The sequence below is a fragment of the Monodelphis domestica genome, chromosome 5 (genome assembly GCF_027887165.1).
Source record: "Monodelphis domestica isolate mMonDom1 chromosome 5, mMonDom1.pri, whole genome shotgun sequence".
Classification (NCBI taxonomy): domain Eukaryota; kingdom Metazoa; phylum Chordata; class Mammalia; order Didelphimorphia; family Didelphidae; genus Monodelphis; species Monodelphis domestica.
In genome coordinates this window covers 137402199-137425290 of record NC_077231.1, presented here as the reverse complement: position 1 = coordinate 137425290, position 23092 = coordinate 137402199, and the positions used below count along the sequence as shown (strand labels likewise).

General features: G+C 35.0%; 1 protein-coding gene across 1 annotated transcript in view; it reads right to left on the bottom strand.

The window, feature by feature from the left end:
- The window catches only part of RASSF8 (Ras association domain family member 8), a 129168-nt gene that overhangs the window by 104938 nt on the left and 1138 nt on the right, over positions 1 to 23092 (bottom strand). The gene's annotated exons all lie outside the window — the stretch shown is intronic.

The window sequence follows — 23092 nt, the reverse complement described above, 5'->3', positions numbered from 1 at the left end:
GGCTGGTATGCTTCTCTACTTGGCAGAAAGATTCGATATTTCTAAGATGAGATGCTTTCTAATACTTTAAAAAAATAGTAAATATAACTTCCATTTTTCTAAGACTCAAGGCAAATTATAACTATAAAAATAGATTCGTGTCATTTTTTTCCCTCAGAATCATTGAAATGATATCTTCGTTACTCAATAAAAACACCTTGTCAAAAATATTAAGGGATTACTAATAGTCCTTCTTTAAGCACTCTAAAGCACTCCATAAGTCCAAGTAAAACATGGGTTTGTCATGCATGAAAACACAACATAAATAAAATTTAGAATCAGAACTTGAGTTAGTTAGGAAGAACCACTGTCCAGCTAACATAGTATAGTGGGAAAAATCCTGGATGTAGAGTCAGAGAACCTATTTTCAAATCTAACCTGTGTTGATTACTTGTGTGATTCTAGGGATTTTCTCATTTTATATGGAGGAAAGAGGCACACAGAATTTGAGTGCCTTATCCAAGGAATCAGAAACTCAAACCCATATCCCCTGACTCTTAAGCCTGGGCTCCATTCTATGCCACAATACTTCCTTTAAATTGCCTAGCAATTAAAAAAAAGCATATAATCATACTTTTTAACATACAATTAATTACAATGTAGTTATGTTTAAATAGCAATGAAGGTCATTAAGAGAAAAATGTCTATAAAAAGTCATATAGAATGTAAAAGTTTTTATTAAGCACTATACTACAAAAATTTTTTTTAAAAGAGGAAAAGTACTGATATGTACAAAACTATTAATAGTCACTCTTTTTGTAGTGACAAAGAACTGAAAACTAAAGAAGAGCCCAACGATTAGGGAATGGCTGAACAAATTATGATTTATGACTATAACAATACAATTGTGCCCTAAGAGATGAACAAAGAAAGGGTTTCAGAGAATCCTGAGAAAACTTTATGAACCGATGATCAGTAAATTGAGAAAATTCAGAGGGAAAATTTACATGGTAACAACAATATTTTAAAGACAACTAACTCTTTTAAGCCTTAGGAATTCTGATCAATGCACTACCTTGAGGTGATGAATTCAAGATGCAGAATGAGACATATAGTTAGTTGGATATGAATAATGTGGGACTTTGTTTTGCTTGGCTAAATATAGATGTTATAAAGGTTTTGTTTTTCTTTTCCTTTTTAAAATTTTTAATAGATAGGAGGGGAGTGAAGAGAGAGGACAATGGATGCTTGTTAACTTAAAAAAAAAAAAAAGAGGAACCAGGAGGGAAGTATTGCAGCCTAAGTGTTAACTTTTGACATTAAGGATGAAGAGATGAAGAAATTCTACAGAGAGCTCAGAATAGGCAAGGTGAGTAAAAAATATTAGATATTATGGACCACAAAGGCAGCTAGGTGATTCAGTGGATGGAGAGTCAAATCTAGAGACGGAAGATGTGGGTTCAAATTTGGCCTCAGAAACTTCTTGGCTGTGCGACCCTGGGCAAGTCACTTAACTCCCATTACCTAGCCCTTACTGATCTTCTGAAGAAAGAAAACACAGTATTGATTCTAAGGCAGAAGGTAAGGACTTAAAAAAAGAAGAAAAAGAAATTATGGATCAGGACTGAGGAATGAAATAGACCAAACTTTTGTTTATTACTATGTTGTACATTGAAAAGCCTTACATATGTACATCATTAATATTTCCTTCAAGAAATGTTAACACACTAGATATGGAGAACTTCAATTAAAATCATACACACACACACCTGAATATATTTGAACAGAGGAGAAATGACATTACTCATATATGCTTCATTCCTGAATTAGTTACCTATATACAGTCCAACTACTATTTAGATAAAAAAAATAAAACTTGAAAATAAATGAGTAAAAGGTATGTTTTGCAATGAAACTCCAAATTAACCTAAACAAGCTGTTATTTCCAAAAAACTGAATATGAACCAAAGAATGAACACTGCCAGTTATATTTTAAAACACACACACACACACAACTACTTGACATGAGACCCCAAAAAAGCCTTTTGCTAGTTTGAGAAAAAACTACTTTACTTGCATAACAAAAAGATTGTTAGGACAGGAAAGGGCAAAACAGTTTTAAAATAATATGAACTCACTTCTATTGTAGAAGAATGGTAGAATATTATAAGTAGTTTTGTTTTATAGAACAGAAAAAAAAGCAGTGCAAAGTAAAAACCAATTTAAAGAAAGTTTAGCCAGAACCCAATTATGCAAAGTCATCCTGAGGGCATTTAAAGATGAAACACAAAGGAAAACAACAAACAGACCACAAATTGAAAGGATTTTCAAAGTTTTTATAACAACTCTTTTTTGCCATCAAGGAAAGTGGAGCCTACAAGTCCCAGATGTGCACTAGCAAAAGGACACTTGAACAAAGATAGGGAAAGAAGTTTGACTAGATTGAGCACACTTAAAAGAGATCCTACTAGAGCTGGCTCAGTTGTGAGGATGCTGAGAGAAATTTTCACAGGGTAACAGAAGAAGATATCAAAGGTATGTTGAGAAAAATCTTAAAACTTAATGGCTAAAAAAAAAAAGATAACCAACAGATCATCACAAGTACAAAAAATATATACCTACTGTGGCTTAAACTTGGCTTTGGACGACCTTGGACGGCCCAGGGGGTCAGTAGGTTGTTTCTGATTTGTCACTTGCTAGCACACACGGGTCATAGGTCTTCCTCCCCCACACTTAATCCTTAAGTGGGGGTATATACATTTCTGGTTGCTAAAATTCTAAAGACTAAGCAGGGTGGAGTAAAACTAAAATTCACAACTTACACATTTATAAAGGGCTTCCTTGAAGGTATTGGTAGGAAAAAGGCTTGCTTTCACAAGTAATATTTCAAAGTAGACTTCATCTTTCTTTCCCCTTACATATTTGGCTAAAAAATTTTAGAAAATAAAAAGACTGGAATACCTATGGAAGATTTCACAGTGCCTTCAATCATCTCAAACATCTCTCTGAACTGACGGCCCATTTAAAAAATATCATATCAAATTCTAATGGTGTTATATGTGAATTGATGAACCAACAAGTGTTTATTAAGCATTTATTATGTACCAGAAAATGTTTTAAAACAGAACAAGAACAAAAAATTATCTTTCCTTTCAAAGAGCTTACATTCTACAAATATAATATTGAGTTGAGTAACACTGAATTCTCTGTACAATTAAAATTATCACCCAAAGGATAATGGGGAGATATTATATTGGGTATAATTAGGCTATAACACACACCAAATAAGAATGAACAAAGAACTGGCATAAAGAATATAATTAAAGAAATGTATGATCGAAAGAGGTTTCATAGGAAGAGCAAAGGATAATGGAGTCTAAGTGCTCTATAGTTATTTTGATGTCAAAGGAAATCAAGGAAGGTTCTCAAAATATTGGGTGAATATAAAGTGCTTACTATGTACTAATCTGGTGGATACAAAGACAGAAATTAAATATTTCATGCCCTCAAAGACCTTGCATTACACTGGGGAAGAATAAATGTATATGTATGTGTTTATATAGGTATATAGAAATTAACAAAATTGATACAAAGTGATTTAAGGAAGGAAGAAGGAAATTAGAAAAGGTTTCTTTTAAAAGGGATCTTAGAGGAAATCAGGGATTCTAGAAGGTGGAGGAGGGAGTACATTCTAGTTGTGGAAGCCAGCTAATACAAAGATGGGAAGATAAGAAATAGTATCTCCTGCATAGTATGACTACATCACAGAAAAGAAAATAAGTTGTAAGAGGCTGCGAATGCACCACTTTAAAACATCAATAATTGTTCCAGTAATGCTATTAAAGTTGGAAAGGTCGTACATGTTCATTTAATACAACCTCTTCATCCTATAGATGAGGAAATTTAGGTTTATTGAGATAAGTGACTTGCAAAAAAGTCACTTTGGCAAAAGTTACTAATCAGAGAACAACAGCCTAGAAGAATCTAAAATCCCAGAGTGCAATGGAAATATACATGGTGGATATAAGTAAAGCAAAGCATATTATCAATGATTATTGTCAATTAAAAGTGGCACAAATGACAATATCAAAGATATATGACCTGAAAAATAGAAGAACAGAAGAGGAGCAGACCGAAAAAGGACTGTTAAAGGTGTTAAATTTAGAGCTAAAGAGAACTTAGAAGTCACCTAGTCCAACTTCTTCATTTTACAAAACTATCCAAAGGTGTTAAGAGATTTGTCCAACATGGCACTGCTGAAATGTTAAAAGAAAAAGCATAATGGTTCTAGTTCATTGGTGAGATCTTCTATGGAGAATCTGGGAATTATGGAAAAGGAAACAGATGAGGAAGTAGGAAGGCCTGCATTAGTGGAAGGAATATAACCACAAAAATGATTTCATAGTTCAAAGTACCAAACAAATATTATTGCATATATAAACACATAACTATATATATATATATATGTATATATATATATAATATGTAAAATAAGAACATCATTGTGTTATTGTGTCTATGGTTCATAAACAAGTGCTAGACAAAACTTTCATTCTGTAAAACCCAAAGCCACATAAGAAGAAATCTTGAGAATTTTGTCCAAAAAGAAAGAATTAAGGAAAGAAAAAAACATAGGATTAGAAAAATTCCTAAATTTTTTGTTTTATCTTTTAATAAAAAAAAAATTTAGGCAAGCACTTGAGAAGTAGACAATATTTTTTACAAGGAGATGAAGCACAACTTAAAGAAGTAATTAGTTTTGATGACTAAGAAGGTGATCTGAGGATTCTAAAACAGCAATAAAACAGTTTGAAAAAACTGGAAGGAAAGAAGGAAGTCTGGTCAATTGAATTAATCTTTTAACACTTACACTTAAGTATGACCCTAGGTCAACAAAAGTGAAAGTCTCAGGAAAGTTGGCTTACTAGCTCAACACAATAAGACTGGACAATATCTCCTTGAAATTATCATTATCCACTGTAGTGCAAAGAACTGAATCATAGTCCTAGAGTAAAATCCCAGCTCTGTTGTATCTTGTTTCCTCATTTCATTTCTTATAGCCCAAGAGAATTCATCACATTCACATCAGCCATTCTTCAATTAATGGCTATCCCTTTAGTTTCAAGGGTTTTCTGCTACCAGAAAAAGAGTATTTTTGTACATAAGGGCCTTTCTCCTCTTTCTTTGATCTTTAAGGTGGACAGGTATGTCTGAGTCAAAGCCATATGCTCCTTAGTAATTTTTTTAAAATAATTTTTTTATTTGATCATTTCCAAGCATTATTCATTAGAGACAAAGATCATTTTCTTTTCCTTTCCCCCACCCCCCCCCCCCATAGCTGATGTGTGATTCCACTGGGTATCATGTGTTCTTGATTCGAACCCATTTCCATGTTGTTGGTATTTGCACTAGAGTGTTCATTTAGAGTCGCTCCTCAGTCATTTCCCCTCAGCCCCTATAGTCAAGCAGTTGCTTTTTCATCAGTGTTTTTACTCCCACAGTTTATCCTCTGCTTGTGGATAGTGTTTTTTAGATCCCTGCAAGTTGTTCTGGGACATTGCATTGACCCTAATGGAGAAGTCCATTACCTTCGATTGTACCACAGTGTATCCGACTCTGTGTACAATGTTCTCCTGGCTCTGCTCCTCTCTCTCTGCATCACTTCCTGGAGGTTGTTCCAGTCTCCATGGAATTCCTCCACTTTATTATTCCTTTTAGCACAATAGTATTCCATCACCAACATATGCCACAATTTGTTCAGCCATTCCCCAATTGAAGGGCATCCCCTCATTTTCCAATTTTTGGCTACCATAAAGAGTGCAGCTATGAATATTCCCGTACAAGTCTTTTTCCTTATTATCTCTTTGGGGTACAAACCCAGCAGTGCTATGGCTGGATCAAAGGGCAGACAGTCTTTTATCACCCTTTGGGCATAGTTCCAAATTGCCCTCTAGAATGGCTGGATCAGTTCACAACTCCACCAGCAATGAATTAATGTCCCAACTTTGCCAGACCCCCTCCAGCATTCATTACTTTCCACAGCTGTTATGTTAGCCAATCTGCTAGGTGTGAGGTGATACCTCAGAGTTGTTTTGATTTGCATCTCTCTGATTATAAGAGATTTAGAACACTTTTTCATGTGCTTATTAATAGTTTTGATTTCTTTGGCTGAGAACTGCCTATTCATGTCCCTTGCCCATTTATCAATTGGTCTCTAGTAATTTTTTATGAATTTGTCTAAGTTACTTTCCAGAATGGTGTATCCACTCACAGGCCCACCAACAGTGTATCAATATATCTGCCCACCTCTGTCACTGATGAGTGTGACACAGAATCTAATAATTTCTTTAATTTGCGTATATATATGTGACTAATCAAAAATGACTGAGTGCCCCGGGCAGTCCTAAGCAAAGCTAAAGCTGCAATTGGTCCACGTAAAGTGGAAGGAAAGCACAGGAAGTGAGGAAAGGAAGGGTCTTTAAAGTGGAAAAAACTTCCTGTGGCTCTAGGTCTTTTGCCTTCAAACTTGGCCTTGAAGGAGCTCCAGCTTGGGACCTCGGACTGCTCTTGGATTTTCCTCTAGGTCTACCATGAGGGTGAGTGAAAAGGCTGACTCCTTTTCCTGGCTTTGCTGACAGTACTAGCTTCTGGAGAGGCCCCTCGTTTTGGAGGAGACCTCCATGTGGCTAGAGCCCTTGTTTAATTTACCTCTGGGCCCCTCTTTGCTGGGGCCTCAAAGCCCTGCCTGGTTCAGACCAGGCTGGAGTAATTATCTACTCTATCTCTCTCATTTCTTACTTTCAATCTTTCTCCTTTTGTAAATAAACTACCATAAAAAGTCATCCTGAGGAGTAATATATTTTTGGTGACCACATTTTTATACATTTAGTACAACCTTTAATTTTTAACCCTTACACCCTTGATTACTTCTTTTAATATCCTTTGACCCTTTATGGCTTAGTTTTTATAAATATGAAACAATTCCTTATACTGTTTGGAAATAAAGACCTTTATCAGAAAAACTTGCCACAAAGATATTTTCCTGTAATTGTTTCCCTTTGAATATTAGCATTATTAAACTTGTTTGTATAAAAAACTTTTAAAATTTTGTTACAAAAATTATTCACTTGAATTTTCTATGATCCTCTCTAATTTTGGTTTGATCACAAAATTGTCTTCTACCTATAGACAAAAAACAATTTACCAAATGCCAATTTGTTTACCCTTTTCTTGATAACTCTGGATAGTATTCTGGTGCTAGTCTCCTATAATATCTTCTATGAGCATCCCTTATGATATTGTACAGTCAAAGTTTGGGGCTTTATTTCTTTCCCTTTTCCCCCTTTAGGCTCTATACTGTCAATGAAGGTTACTAGTCCAGCTACTTCCAGCTCATCCCCCACATCAGGTTTGTTACTGGGGTTAAAAATTGTATGATAAGAATTGTATGAGTCAATTAGCCTGTATATAAAGTCCTAAGCAATAAAAATAGAGCATTTTAATTGAGGAACTTTGAGATAGCTATTCAAGTTCACACTGATACTTTAAGAAATCTGTCTTGCAGGTAAGTTCAATATTACTATTCTATTTATCAGTAACTATTCCATTCAGGTAGTTAGAAACAAAAATGAGAATTTCAACTTATACACTTAAGCAGTAAATGCTGAAAACTTGATGGATTGTCAGATTTTTTAATTTGAATTACAGATACTATTTTAAATTCATTGTTGAAAGAACTTGAGTTATTTCATTCATTTGATCACTAAGTATTAAGCTTGTCTGCTTTTTGTAAAGTGCTGTGTGGATTACTTAGGAAAACTGAAGTATAATTAAAGATAGGGTCCTTGTCTTCATGAAGTGTATTATCACTTTTCGAAATATAAATCTCTAAGAACTATGAGACAAAAAAAATGAGATAAAAAAAGACCAGCTCTATTCTCTCCCTTGTTATTAATTATATGAAACATTCCAGTAGTTACATTATATGTGTATTCATATTTACACATGTATACATATATATATTATATATATATATATATATATATATATCAAGATAGAATCTTTCAATATGAATTTTGGAAAGGTGAGTTCAAACAATCTTCTGGTAAAGTGGAAAGTATAAACAATTCTTCTTTTGAAACAAAAAAGGTTTGCTTTTTGTGACCTATTGCCAAAGTTTATATAGAGATTTATTTTGTAGGTATATATCAATTAGCCAATGGTGTGCTGGAGCCACAAGTACTAGCTCAAGAGATCTGATCATTATGGGAATTTTGCCAGAGTTGTTAAACACAGGCTACTGTGTAGTTTAATACACTCTTACACCAGTAATGTTATTTGTTGCTTTAAAAGAATTAATATATTTGACCTTGAATCTACTGCCCAGCCTGGTTTCTACTCCAGGGAACAGGACGCCCCTCTCAAGATAAGCTCATCACTTCTAAATCACCACTGCTTACTCAAGCCTTGACTAACACCATATTCTTCTGTCTGACTGGAGGGGTAGATGACAGTCCTAAACTCTTCTCAATGCCTTCCTCTATAGAGGGCAGGAACCTGGCTTTCAGCTCACTCCACTTTACCTGTGCCCATCTTCCCCTCCCCCTTCCCATTCTTCTGTGTATTGTCTCCCCACCTCCTTTTGGATTATAAACTCCTTGAAGGCAGTGATTGTCTCTTTATTAATTGTATCCTAGGTGCTTAGCACAGTGCCTAGCACATATCGTGGTTGTTCAGTAGTGTCTGGCTCTTTGTGACTCCATGGACCACAGTTATCCATGGGGTTTTCTTAGCAAGGTTACTGGAATGGTTTGCCACTTTCTTTTCTTGGCACAAAGCAGGTGCTTACTAAATGTTTATTGGGTTGAACCAAATTGAAATGAGTCAACCACAGCAAAGTATTTTTTTTAATATATTACCATCTACAATAAATGACTGTAGCTTAAATAATAAATGTGTGAAAGCGAACTTAACTACATTTTGTTCTGATGGCACTAAAATAATACTAGGAAGAATGTCTGGAGGAACTATGAAGTTGTAGGAAAATATTCTCAAAAATTGTCATTTGGCACCATTTTGACAATTATCACTTAGCAATTCAATGTTGGGAATAAAACAAGTTAGTAACTTTGAAATATTCCTGGGTAAAATTCTTCAATTTATAACCAGCCAATAAAAACCAATTTTTTAGAAATTATAGGTAAGGTAAAGAACATGAAATTGTAATATTTAAACTAATTAAATTATTAAATTAAATTTTAAAAATTAAATTTGGTTGAGTACTGGGACTGAGATGGGCAATATGTAGTTTAAAAGTTGCCAATGCAGTTATGACATCCTACTTTTCATGTTCATTTTTCTCATTCTTATTCTGGTTTGGCAAAGGGATTAGCTGGCATTAATTTCTTTCTTGTAAGACTATATAATGATTGACGTTCTTGAAGATTTCATTGCCTTCAGCTCAAAGTGCAAGAATCAGTAACATTCAGAAATTAATCAAATATACCATAAGAGCTTTGAAAAATTTAAAGATTGGTAATAGAAAGTATGAATCTCAAGTTAAATATTTGATTAAGTTAGATAAGTTTAAAGACATTCCATTTCATAAAAATAATAAATTTAGTGTTCTTCCCAGAAATGTTACTAAAAAATATAATTTGATATATGAACTTGTGTTTTTTTTATCAATAGGAGAAATGATGAAAACATTTTTAATTATTTTGATTTATTAGAACATCTACATGGCCTTATAAATAATTAACTTAATCATGGATGACTGTATGTGAGGGAAAGCATTTGCAGCTTCCAGGCTAGCACCAGGTCTCTTGTTATAGAAGTATTTTATATTTATGATGGGTTACCCTCCAAATCTTGGTACCATCTTAAGCTTACCTGCACTAAGACTTTTGGTACACTGTATTTTAGAAGGGAAGATAGTGCTATCAAAATTTTTCTCAGTTTACCTCATGAGAAATAATAATATTTTGTAGAACAGAGTGCTGAAATAGGGACTCAAAAACTAGTTACCACTCTAATTTCAGCATTCTACCATTAACCAGTTACATGATCATATGTGAGTTGCTAACCTCTTCAACAGTCAATTTCCTTATATATAGTAGGAAAATAATACTATTTTCCCAGTATAAATCAAAGAGTTTCTCTAAGGATTAAATAAAACATGTGAAAGTACCCTGTAAAACTGTACAAAAAACTATATAAATATAATAAGTTATAATTTCAAAAAGGTTCAAAATTAGGCAGATTACAAAAAAAATTAATAGAAAATAATCATGAAAACCTATCCTGAGATCAAAGGTATTTGGCTTTTTTCTTTTCTTTTTTCTTTTAATTTAGAATATTTTCCCATGGTTACATGATTCATGATTCCCTCTCTCTCTTCCCCCCTCCCAAAGCCAAAAAGCAGTTCTACTGGGTTTATATATGTATCATTGTTCAAAACCTATTTCTATGTTATTCATATTTGCAGTAGAGTGATCCTTTAACATCAAACCCCTAATCACATCCCTATTATATATACTACATGGCCGATCACATATTTTTCTAATGCATTTCTGATTCTACAGTTCTTTCTCTGGATGTAGATAGTGTTCTTTCTCCTAAATTCCTCTGTATTGTCCTGGGTCATTGCATTGCTGCTGGTAGAGAAGTCCATTATATTTGATTGTGCCATAATCCGACATTACTTGATTCATGTTCTTTTCCTCCCCTACCTCCCCCACCAGAGCTTACAAGCAATTCCAATGGGTTATACATGTATCATTATTCCAAACCTATTTATATATTATTTTATATTTGCAATAGAATGATCTTTTCATGCCAATACCCTAATTATATTCCCATTAAACCATGTGCTTGATCATATATATGTTTTTCTTCTGTGTTTTTATTCCCACAGTTCTTTCTCTGAATGTGCAGAGCATCTTTCTCATAAGTCCCTCAGAATTGTCACTGATCATTGCATTGCTGCTAGTAGAGAAGTCCATTACATCTGATTATACCACAGTGTATCAGTTTCTGTGTACAATGATCTCCTGGTTCTACTCCTTTTGCTCTGCATCAATTCCTGGAGGTCATTCCAATTCACACGGAATTCCTCCATTTCCTTATTCCTTTCAGCACAATAATATTCCATCACCATGGTATACCACAATTTATTCAGCAATTCCCCAATTGATGGATACCCCCCTCATTTTCCAATTTTTTGCCACCACAAAGAGCATGGATATGAATATTTTTGTACAAGTCTTTTTCCTTATTATCTCTTTGGGGTACAAACCCAGCAGTGATATGGCTGGATCGAAGGGCATAGTTCCAAATTGCCCTCCAGAATGGTTCAATCAATTCACAACTCTACCAGCAATGCATTAATGTCCTGACTTTGCCAAATCCCCTCCAGCCCCTCCAGCATTCATTACTTTCCTTTGCTGTCATATTGGCCAATTTGCTAGGCGTGAGTTGTTTTAATTTGTATTTCCCTAATCAGGAGGGATTTAGAACACTTTTTTTCATGTGCTTATTGATAGTTTTGATTTCATCCTGTGAAAACTGCCTATTTGTGTCACTTGACCATTTGTTGATTAGGGAATGGCTTGATTTTTTTTTTTTTGGTAGATTTGACTTGAGTTCCTTATATATTTGGGAAATTAAACCTTTGTCAGAGAGTTTTGTCATAAAAATGTTTTCCCAGTTTGTTGCTTTCCTTCTAATTTTGGTTGCATTAGTTTTGTTTGTACAAAACCTTTTTAATTTGATATAATCAAAACATTCATTTTACATTTTGCACAGTTCTCTATCTCTTGCTTGATCTTAAACCTTCCTTTTCCACAGATCTGACAGGTATACTAATCTATGATCACCTAATTTATTTATGATTTCACTCTTTATATTTAAGTCATTTACACATTTTTAATTTATCTTGGTATAGGGTAAAAGGAGTTGATCTAAACCTAATTTTTCCCATACTGTTTTCCAATTTTCCTAGCAGTTTTTGTCAAATACTGAGTTTTTGTCCTAAAAGCTGGGGTCTTTGGGTTTATTGAACACTAGCTTGCTGGAGTTATTTATCCCAAGTCTATTCCACTAATCCTCCCTTTTGTCTCTTAGATAGTACCATATTGTTTTGATGACAGCACTGTTTAAGATCTGGTACTGCTAGGCCCCCATCCTTCACATTTTTTTTTCATTATCTCCTTTGATATTCTCGATCTTTTGTTCTTCCAGATGAACTCTCTTATAATGTTTTTCTAATTCTATAAAAAAGATTTTTTGGTAGTTTGATAGGTATGGCACTGAATAAATACATTAATTTGAGTAGGTGGCTTTCTTCTTTAGTAGATATTCTCAAAAAGCTGTGCCTCGGAGTTAAGGTTGCTACTTTTTACTCTGGTAAAGTCAAACACAAGATTACCCTAACAATGACTATCATACTACAATCTGGTGACACCTATGAATCCCTTCTGAGAATGATACTTTTAAATGTATAAATTAAAACACAGAGGATTGTAAAGCCAACTACAGTGAAAATATTTTCCCCCCATTTCCACAGACCCCCTGAATCCTAGCTCTAAGGAAAATGCTTAAAATTGACTTTTGATTATCCTTATTGGCACTTCAGAGACACATAATTAATATGAATAAAATATCTTTGATGAAGGAGTATGAAAGTTGGTTTAAGAGGAGGGAAACCATCTTACCTCAGACCTTCCCCCTTGACCTTTTCTTCTCCCTCCCAGAATTTTCTCATCCTCATTTCTTAACTGAGAAATTGAAGCCATTTGCTATGATCTCCTCTTCATCTCAAAAACCTCTAACATCTCCTACATTTATTATCTTCTAATCTCTCCTTCTTTCATCAGGTTTTAATAAATAAAGTGGTCTTCTTCCATGCCAATATGATTTCCTCTACAAATGCCTTTAATTCCACTTCTTCCTATCTTCTCAAACATCTCAAATAGTCAATTCTCCCTATCTACTGATTCTTTCTCTACAGTCTTAAAGCATGCCCATCTCCCTCATTCTTAAAAACTGTCACTAAACTCTACCATCACTTCAAGTTCATTCTTATTTCTCTTCTCTGTAAACTCTTAGAAAAGACATCTATACTCCTTGACTTCAGTTTTTCCTCTCACTCATTCTTCAACTCTTTTGAATATGGCTTGTGATTTCATCACTCAATTGATGCTGCTCTCTACAGTTACTAGTGATCACTAAATGGCTAAATCAGATGAACTTCACTCTTTCTACTGGATTCTACTGACAATTCTCTGCTCCTAGATGCTTCTCAGAGAGTTTGTTGTCCTGGTATTTCACCTAGATGTGTGATAACTCCTCAGTCTCTTATTGCTGGTTCTTCACATTCTTTAATTGTGGGATGTTCTCCAAGGTTCGATTTTGAGACCTCTCTTGACTCTCAATGACCATATCAACTCCCACGGGTTTAATTATCATACTCTTGAGCCTTTAGAGTCTAGCCTTTCCCTCATCTTAAGTTCCAATCACTAACAATCCATTAGACATTTCAAACTGGATATCCTAGAGATTTCAAATTCATTTGGTATAAAAACAGAAACCATTATCCCATCCCATCTCCCAATCCATTCAGTATTATTCCAAATTTTCCCATTTCTGGTAAAGGTTCATTACCCTAAGGTAAGGTAAGGTCCCTCAGGGTAATATCCTTAGGATATGGCATTATTCTCTACTACTTCATCATCTCACATATCTAATCAATTGCCCATTTCCTACAATTTCTACCCTTTACTTCTCTCATATCTAGTCCCTTTTTTCTACTTACATAGACATTGCATTCATTCAGGTACTCCTCACTTCTCACCTAGACTGTTACAATAATAGCCTTCTAATTAGCCTCCTTGATTCAAGTCTTTCACCACTCCAGTTTATCCTCATTGCTACCAAAGTTATTTTTTAAGGGCAGATTTGATCTTGTAACTCCCCTAGTCTATAAACTCTGGGGAACTCTCTATTGACTGTATATATCATCCCCCTGGTCTTTGATCAAGCTAGACTGATGTTCTCTTTGTTCCTCACACGTGGCATTCTACTTTTCCCATCCACATTTTTGAGCAGGCCATCCATCTCCCATGCCTTGGGACTATATGCCTTCCCTACCTCTGCTTTACAGTATTGCTATCTTTCTTCAAGACAAAGCAGCTCATTACCATCTTCTATGTGATGTTTTGCTTGATGTCCTGCCTTAACTGCTAAAGCTCTCTTTCCCTAATGGCTTTGTGTTTATTTGCATTTATTCTCTTTTAATTTATTTTGTATATGTAGATACATGCTCATCCCAATTAAATGCAAACTACTTAGTAGATACTTAATAAATCTTTGTTGATTGATTTCACCTCTCCCTTCAACCCAAGCTTGACAAGAGTACCAGGGTTACAAAGGACAACATACTCCCTTCAATTTAACCAGCCAGATATTAAGTGGGTAGTGAAAGGGTTATGAAATGTGTTCAGAGTACATCACTATTCTCTCTCCACCACATGCTATTCCCCCATGCAACATTTGGCCTTTTAAAGAATATTGTCAAACTTGGTCAGGTTCCTAGTTTAGCCTTTCAACAGTTAACTCATCCCAGGATTATCTGAAAGATAACCACAAATTAGAATTATAGTAATGTATTGAGCTACATTGTGGGTTAAACTGAATGGCCTACATCCCAAGCACCACTTTAAAACATTGTTTCTCTGGGAAAATGTTACAAATTCTAAACAACCTATTTCTAAATAGACTTTTATAAGCCACAGCTTGCAAACTGAGGACTTGTGTATAGAGATGATCAAATTCCTGCTCTGACCATGGCAGCTTTTAAAACTTTAAGCTTCAATCTGGCTTTCGTTTCCCTTTTCATCCCCAGTATATCAGAAGCCACCACTTATTACACAGAGAAAATAATTTTGACATTAGGCAAAACAAAATTTAATTTTAAAAGGCAAATTTGCTGTAAAATGAATCATGCTATAGTCCAAAACAAAAGATGTCTGATTTTATTTGCCTTTTGAAATTTCATACAAGTGTAACTTTGGTTTTGTGAATGTTTGAAAAGCTCTTTACAATGCCATTTCTTTTATCTTTTTTAAACCTTCACCTTCCATCTTAGAATCAATACTGTGTATTAGTTCCAAAGCAGAAGAGTAGTTAAAGGCTAGGCAATAGGAGTTAAGTGACTTGCCCAGGGTCACATAGCTAGAAAGTGTCAGAGGCTAGATTTGAACCTAGGACCTCCCATCTCTAGGCCTAGCTCTCAATCCACTGAGCCACCCAACTGCCCCTATAATGTTATTTCATTTAATCCTCATAACAACAAGCCCATGAGGTAGGTATTATTATCACCTCCAGTTTAGTTTCATTTCCTCAAGGCTAATAATCTAGGGTCACACAGCTAATAAGTGTATAGGGAGGAGGTGAATTATACAGAACAAAATTGACAAAGTCATTATGAAATCTGGCGAGTCTATTATTTTCACTCTATTTCTCCTAACAATTAGAGTCATACAAAGGTGGTGGGAAGCTGGATGGCCACTTGGCAGGTAGATTATATAATAAAGATTCTTTCCATGCATTAGTTGAACTAGGCGGCAGGTGACATTCCTTCCAAATCTGATTCTGTGATCCCTTGAATTATGATAATGAATAATAAACCATGTAAACATGTAACTAATCTAACATAATAAATACTCTAAAATGTATAGATGCATGGGGGGCAGTTAGGTAGCAGAATAGAAAGAGTAAGGCACCTAGAAGTCAAGAAGATGTATCTTTCTAAATTCAAATCTGGCTTCAGGCACTGAATAGCTTGTGTGACCCTGAACAAGTCACTACACACTGCTTCAGTTTCCTGATTTGTAAAATGAGCTGAAGAAAAAAAATGGCAAACCATTCCAATAGGAAAACAGCAAACGGGTCATGAAGAGTCAGAAAGGATTGAACAGGAACAAAATCAAAATATATATAAGCATATATAAATATATCTGTATATATACATACAAATGAGAATTTAAACCATTTTTTTGAATTTATTACAATGGACTTTGATTAGTATCAAAGGATCACCAATTGTTCTATCTCCTAAATATTCATAATAACTCTGTATAATAAATATCTAGATGATAAGAAAAATAAAGAATAAGGTTACTCAGAATATGTTGTTAGTGACTGAATTCATCAAAGATGGAGTGGATGTCCCTGTAATCCCATCCATATATGGAACTCTGAGTAAAGAAACTTCTTTTACCAAAGCCAACTTAGTTCAGTTGCCGTGGGCACTGAGAAGGTAAAAGACTCATCCAAGGTCTCCCTCAGTAGAGAGAGCTTTGATGGCTTTCTGTTCACTATTCTATCCCACCCTTCTCCTGCTGATAAAAGATATTATCTCCAATTGATCCTAGGCACATCTTGTTTGGACAGAGTTGTTACATATCATCTGCTCAGTTAAACTGTGAGCTCCTTGAGAGAAAGGGCTGTTCCTTTTGTCTGTTTTGCCTTTGTATCACCAGTGCCTAGTACAATGTCATCTGACACATTAGGAACTTAATAAACACTAGTTGAATCTTGGAAAGGGTGGATTACACTTCTGACTGTCACTCATCCCATGAAATGCAGATAATTTGTTATACAAGTAAGAATAAGTTATATAGTGCTTGAGCCATTTCTAGAGGGGGTTGGGTAAAGGTAAATAGCAATCAACAAACAAGCACTTATTAAGCAACTCCTTGGCAGGTCCTTGTATTAATAGATGCTTGCTCCTTGGAAGTAAAGCTTTGACAAATTGGGACAGCATGCTAAAAAGCAGATTCATTATTACCCTTCTGACTGTAGAGTCAAAGCCCATGGTTTTTCCAGTAGCAATGTATGGCTGTAGAGTAGGACTATAAGGAAAGCTGAGTGCCACAGAAGCAACGCTTTCTAATTGTGGTACTGGAGAAGACTTCTGAGAATCCTTTGGACAGTAAAGAGATCAAATTGATCGATATTTAAAAGAAGTCAATTCAGACAATTCACTGCAAGATCAAATACTGAAACTGAAGCTTAAATACTTTGCCACATAATAAGAAGACAGGACCTATTGGAAAAGACTCCCATCTTGGCCATGACTGAAGACAAAGGAAGAAGGAGATGGCAGAGGATAAGATGCATAGATACTGTCATGGAAACAATGACCACAAACTTAGCCTATCTTCTAGAGAGTGTGGAGGACAGAAGGACCTGGCATGCTATAGGTCTCTGGAGTCATGAAGAGTCAGACATGACTGAACAACTGAGTCAAATGACTGAATAGTCAAGTACTGTAAAAGAGAATATATAAATGAAAATGAATAATAATTGGCCTCAAGAAGTTTATTTTCTACTAGAGAAGACAACATGTGCATATAAATGTATATACAAGAAATACTATATAGCTATATATGTGTATGTGAATATATATCATATAGAATAGACACATAATCATATAAAGAATGTATTTATACACACACACACAGATAAGTTCCCTTCTCTCATTTCCAATTAGATTTATACAGTAAAATAAGACTAAACTCAATGCAAAAAAAAAAGTAGGCATTAATAGGAGTGTAGAAGCCTAATCCCATTCATACATAGGGATGGAGATTTTAAAAGCCTCAGATTGTTTTTCTTCCTTTTTCTTTTCTTTTCATTTTTTCTGTTTCTTTCTTTCACCAACGTAACTCATCTTCTCTACCATCTGCCTCTGTAACCAGTGCCCTATGCCAGGCTCTTCATTCATCATGCCCCAGGGATTGATCTCTATAGAGCACTGACAAATTGTTAAAGGGGTCTACTGTTATCTTTCAAGTTTCATTGAAACTGGATAGAATTTAAAAAAAAAAAGAATTGGTAATAATTCAAGGTAATAGAGTAAAAATTCTGGAGGGGAAATTGATAACAAGTATAAATGACATTAATAAACTCATTAAGTTAGGATTTAAGAATTCTAATATGAAATGTTTATGTTTTCAAATAGAGAATACCATTCTGAATTATCAAAGGTAAGAGTTGTGGCCATGCATATATCATTAGCCAGGAAGTCAACTAGCATTTGTTGAGTGCCTATGGTGTGCTGGTCACTGTCCTCTAAGTGCTAAGGAAATTTTTTTTTAAAGTCCTTTTCTCAAGGACCTTACAATCTAATGGGTGAGTCAACATGGAAACAACTATGTACAAGATAAATTGGGAGTAATCTCAAAAGAGAAGGCAAAAAAATTAAGGTCTGGAAAGACTTCTTGTAAAAGGTAGGACTTTAGTTGATGTCTGAAGACCAGAGGAAAGCCAAGGGAATCAGAGGGTAAAGATGAGGAGGGAAAGGACTTGAGGCATGAAGAGACCAGAGACTGAGAATATTTCAATTGTGTGAGAAAAAGTCTCTAAAAGTTGGCTATAGAGTGATGAACTTTCAACTACAGCATCTCTTATCCACCATCTAATAATGTATAAAGGAGTCATCATCTGCATTAGGGTGGGAATATTTGTGATTCACAGTAAATATTCAAAAGTATTTTTTGAAATGAAACATACAGATGGCACAGAGTATAGAGAACTAGACTTGGAGACACAAAGGGAGGGAGAGAGGGACAGAGAGAAGGAGGGAGGGAAGGAAGGAAATAAAATGAAACATATATACAATGTAGAAAAGTGAGTTTGTTACTTTGTAAAAGCTTTGTCAGTCAGTACATCATCTTCCATCTATCAAATGCCTGGTACTTGCCAGGCACTGTGCTAAGCTCTGAAGACACAAAGACAAACCACCACTATCACCAGCCCCTGTTCATAAGGGGCTTACAGTCTAAGTCAGGAGACTTGATCTCAAATCCCATGTCAGAAACTTGTTAGTTACGTGACCTTGAACAATTCTCATCATCTTGATGTCTTTGTTTCTCAATACGTAAAATGAAGATAATAATAATATTTGCACTATCTCAAAGAATGCTTGTGACAAAAGTCCTTTATAAATTTTAAAGGCTATACATATATGAGCCTATTAATATTAATCAGAAGAGCTTTAGTTTTCCTATTGTTAGGAGGGTCAAAATACTGAGATTTTACATCTATTCTGCTATTGTTGTTAGGAATAAAAACAAAGAACCTGGCCTATAGGTAGCCCTTTTAGAAATAGCTCTCCTTTATAGCTATACCTGCTTTTCTACAAGAAAATGCATTAAATAGTTCTCTAGTTCTACAAGAGACTTAATAAACATCTTGAATGTCTTAAGTCTTAAAAGACTTAAATGTCATTATAAGTAGAATTCTTCTGCCATCATTTGTTTTCACTGCTTTCCTTTGAAGTCTGTCACTAACCAATCAACAACAGTGATCATGTGTGATCATATGACAATGTGTAAAATAATATGCCACAATAAGACCCTTTCTTTCAGTAAATTTGGGCTGTAAAAAGCAGTATAATTACTTTAATTATGTACTTGGAGAAAGGATTATCTACAAGAGAAAACAACAAGGGTAACACTAATTAAAAGAGGTCTCAATTTACAACTGTACAATTAATTTTCTGCATCATTTTTTACCCTTTAAAAATTGCAAAATATATTTCATGGTATCTGTCACTAGCAAAGAGTTAACATGTGAGAATACTAGTTTGGCCCTGCATTAAGAGAAAAAGAGAAAAATGTCAAAGATATTAGTTCAGAGGCAATGAGGGAGTCTGCTGTTCACTTTCAGGAATGATATTTTAAATTCTCTTTATGTCCTGAGTTCTGATATCTTCTTAGTATAGATGAGTATGTTAAGTAGGAAAGATAATAATGAAAAGGTTTAACCTATTGAGTTTGTCAACTATACCAATTCTGCTACCCCACCCCATTGACCTTGAAATCACTTGAATGGGCTCTAACAATGTTTAGGTATGCTGTCTTAATATTCCAGTGTAGATGACAAGGCAATTATGCAGAACTCACAGGGTATCAAAAGAAGAATTGGGATTACTCAAACAAATTTTTGCTCCCTACCTGGCTGGCATTCACCCCCACAGCAATACAAGAATTATATTAACTGAAAGAAGGCCAATTGAAAAGGGCATTGAATTAGGATAGATGACCTGGGTTCGAATTCAGATTCTGCCATTTTACTATCTATACACCAATGGGTAAGTAACTTCCCATCTCTAAATCTTGCTAATTTACTATTTGCCTGACTGAGCAAAAAGGGTCACTTACTTTTTAATCAGGGGAACCTGGGTTTAAATTTTATCCATAAAGGATACTATCTTGGTAATCACTTTGGGTCCTTGAATCTCAGTATCTTCATCTGTCAAATGAGGAGTTTGGATACAAACCCTGAGGTTTCTTACAACCCTAGCTCTGTGTTCCTATATGTAATATAAAAGAGTATGTCTAGATGACCTCTATTAGTTTCTTCATTTATAAAATGGGGTTTAAAAAATATGTACTTCACAGGGTTATGATACATATACACTTATATACATACACACAAACATATGTGTGTGTGTATTTGTGTGGAGAGAGAGAGAGAGAGAGAGAGAGAGAGAGAGAGAGAGAGAGAGAGAGAGAGAGAGAGGATGCTTTGAAATTTAATTGTGTTTGGCTCTTTGTGATCTCATTGGAGGTTTTCTTAATAAAGATAATGGAGTGGTATGCCATTTCCTTTTCCAGCTCATTTTATAGATGAAGAAACTGAGGCAAAGAGTATGAAGTTATTTGCCCAGGGTCACACAGCTATTCAGTGTCTGAAACTAGAATTGAATTCAATCCAGCCAGACAATCTATTCACTGTGCCACCTAGTCCCCCTTAAAGTGCTAAATAAACAGTTGCTATTATCTTTCCCTTCTTTATCAGTTTGGTCTATAAAATTCTGAAGAACTAGCTGTGTGACTTCAAGCAAGTCACTCAAATCTGTGCCTTGATTTTTTCTCCTGTAAAAAGAATGGACTGGACTCATTAATCTCTTTCAGCTCTAAATATATGTTTCTATTCATCCATGCCAAAAAAGTTAGCTACTATTATACAAAAGCAGCAAAGGTGACACTGAGCTAACTAAAAAATCTCAGCACCTAAAAAGCAAACAGGAAATGAATATATATGTACACAAAAATGTTCTAGTCTGCAATTCCCAAATATTTACTGAATTTCAGATTTATCAAAAATAAAATAGAAAAAGCATCTTTAAACATTTTTCTCCTTTGAAATTTCAAAGGAAAAATTGATGTTAATAACATATGGCTTTTACCTAGAGCACTTTGAAGCTTTATAATTCAAAGACACTAATCATTTCTGCAAAGTACTTTCATTTACTGCCTCATACTTCTCATATCATTCTGTCCCAAAACTTGAAAAGCTTGTAACTAGATGATACTAGGAAAAATTCTCTTTAATATCATAAATGTACATTTTATATGACACTATTGTTTTGAAACTCCTAAAAGGAAAAAAATTGAGAGACATTTCCTTAAATCTGTAAACTCCAGTATATGTTGTATTCTCTCATGTTTGGGTTTTAAAAAAGAATTCTAATGTGAATCTAAAAGTAATGGATACAACTGTTTCATTAGATCTCTCCTCAACCCCAAAATAATAAAATGAAAGCCAACATTACCAGTGGCTACAAAATGATAAAATTCATAAGTACCACTCCTTTCTTCCATGGAAAAGCAATTGATATTTACTCAATCAACATTTTTGCACTGGCTGCTATGCATCTTATCCCTGCAAGAGTCCAGGATTATCTCAGATCCTAACTAAGGTAAACTGCATGATGTTTAGAATGCATTCCAACACACCATACATTTCCCTCCCCTTCCTACTATGCAGCAATTGCTAACATAATTCAATGCAAATTGAGCAAATAAAAATTTCAGCTAGCTAGAACCTTCAATTAGAATCCCTTCACAGAACCCTTTGCTTTTAAAGGAAGGTTGCCTTCTGGGGTCAAAGTGGATCTAATCAAAAGTCAAAAAATTATGATGACATATTACAAAAACTACCCGTTATGGCTGTTATAAAGCCTACCATGGGAATTTTAACTAAATACTTTATTACCACGATTATGATTTTGCAAAGCTTAGGATCACCGATTTAGAGTTTTTACAGATAAGGAACCTGAGACCTCGAAAGGAGAAAGTGACTAGCCCAAGGTCACACAGGGAAGATAGTAAAGTTGCAGGTGAGCATTCAAACCAAGATCTCACGTTCACGAACCTAGCATTCTTCCCACTTTACCACAAGTCTCCCATTTGACAGGTGTAAGTCGCTACTAAAATGCATACTATCTTCTCCCTTTCTCCACTCATAAACATAAAATGCAATATTGAACTACAGCAAGCCTGCACAACTGAGTTACTCGACATACTATTTAATACAAAGAGTGGGTCATTAGCAACACCAGACGGTTATACAAAACGAAAATGTAGTTGTTTCTTTTGGAGGAAACAAGACATAAAGAAACTACATATTTGGCTTGAGAGTATCCAGGGCTCTGTATCAAGCAAAACCCAAATTTCATCTAAATCTGTCATCTTGCGTTCTTCAATATACTATTTTACTCTTTTAAATACCATACAGATTTACTTTTAATGTCTCTCCTACTTTATCTTTTCTCAGTAGAAGGACTCACGGCTGGGTGGGGCGGAGCACAGAGAAGACAGATTTTTTTTTTTTAAGCAATGGACAACGAAACAAATTATTTGAGACCAAGAAAAGTAATACTTCACTAACCCTCCTTAGAAGAGAAAAAAAGAAATCCAATTTCCATTGGGGTGGGGGGTAATCCAAGAAGTCAAGAGTTCCATTCCTTAGTTCAGCAAAAAGTGGCCTCTAAACTCTCTTTCCAAGGGCACTGGCCCAGAGTTAGGAGAGTGGGGGGCGACCTTGTACTTTTCTGAAAAGTATCTGTGGGGCTGATCAAATTTAAAACGAAAGAAGAGAGAAGGTGAATAAGGAGCTGGAGAGGGGTGGGGGTAGGGGGAGGCAGAAAGAGTAAAAGAAACAAGGTGGAGAAAGAGAAAAATGGGGGGGGGGGGCGGGGAAGAGAAGGAGCCCAGAGAGGAAGCAGGAGGTTTTGGGGAAAGAAAGCAGCGGAGGGGAG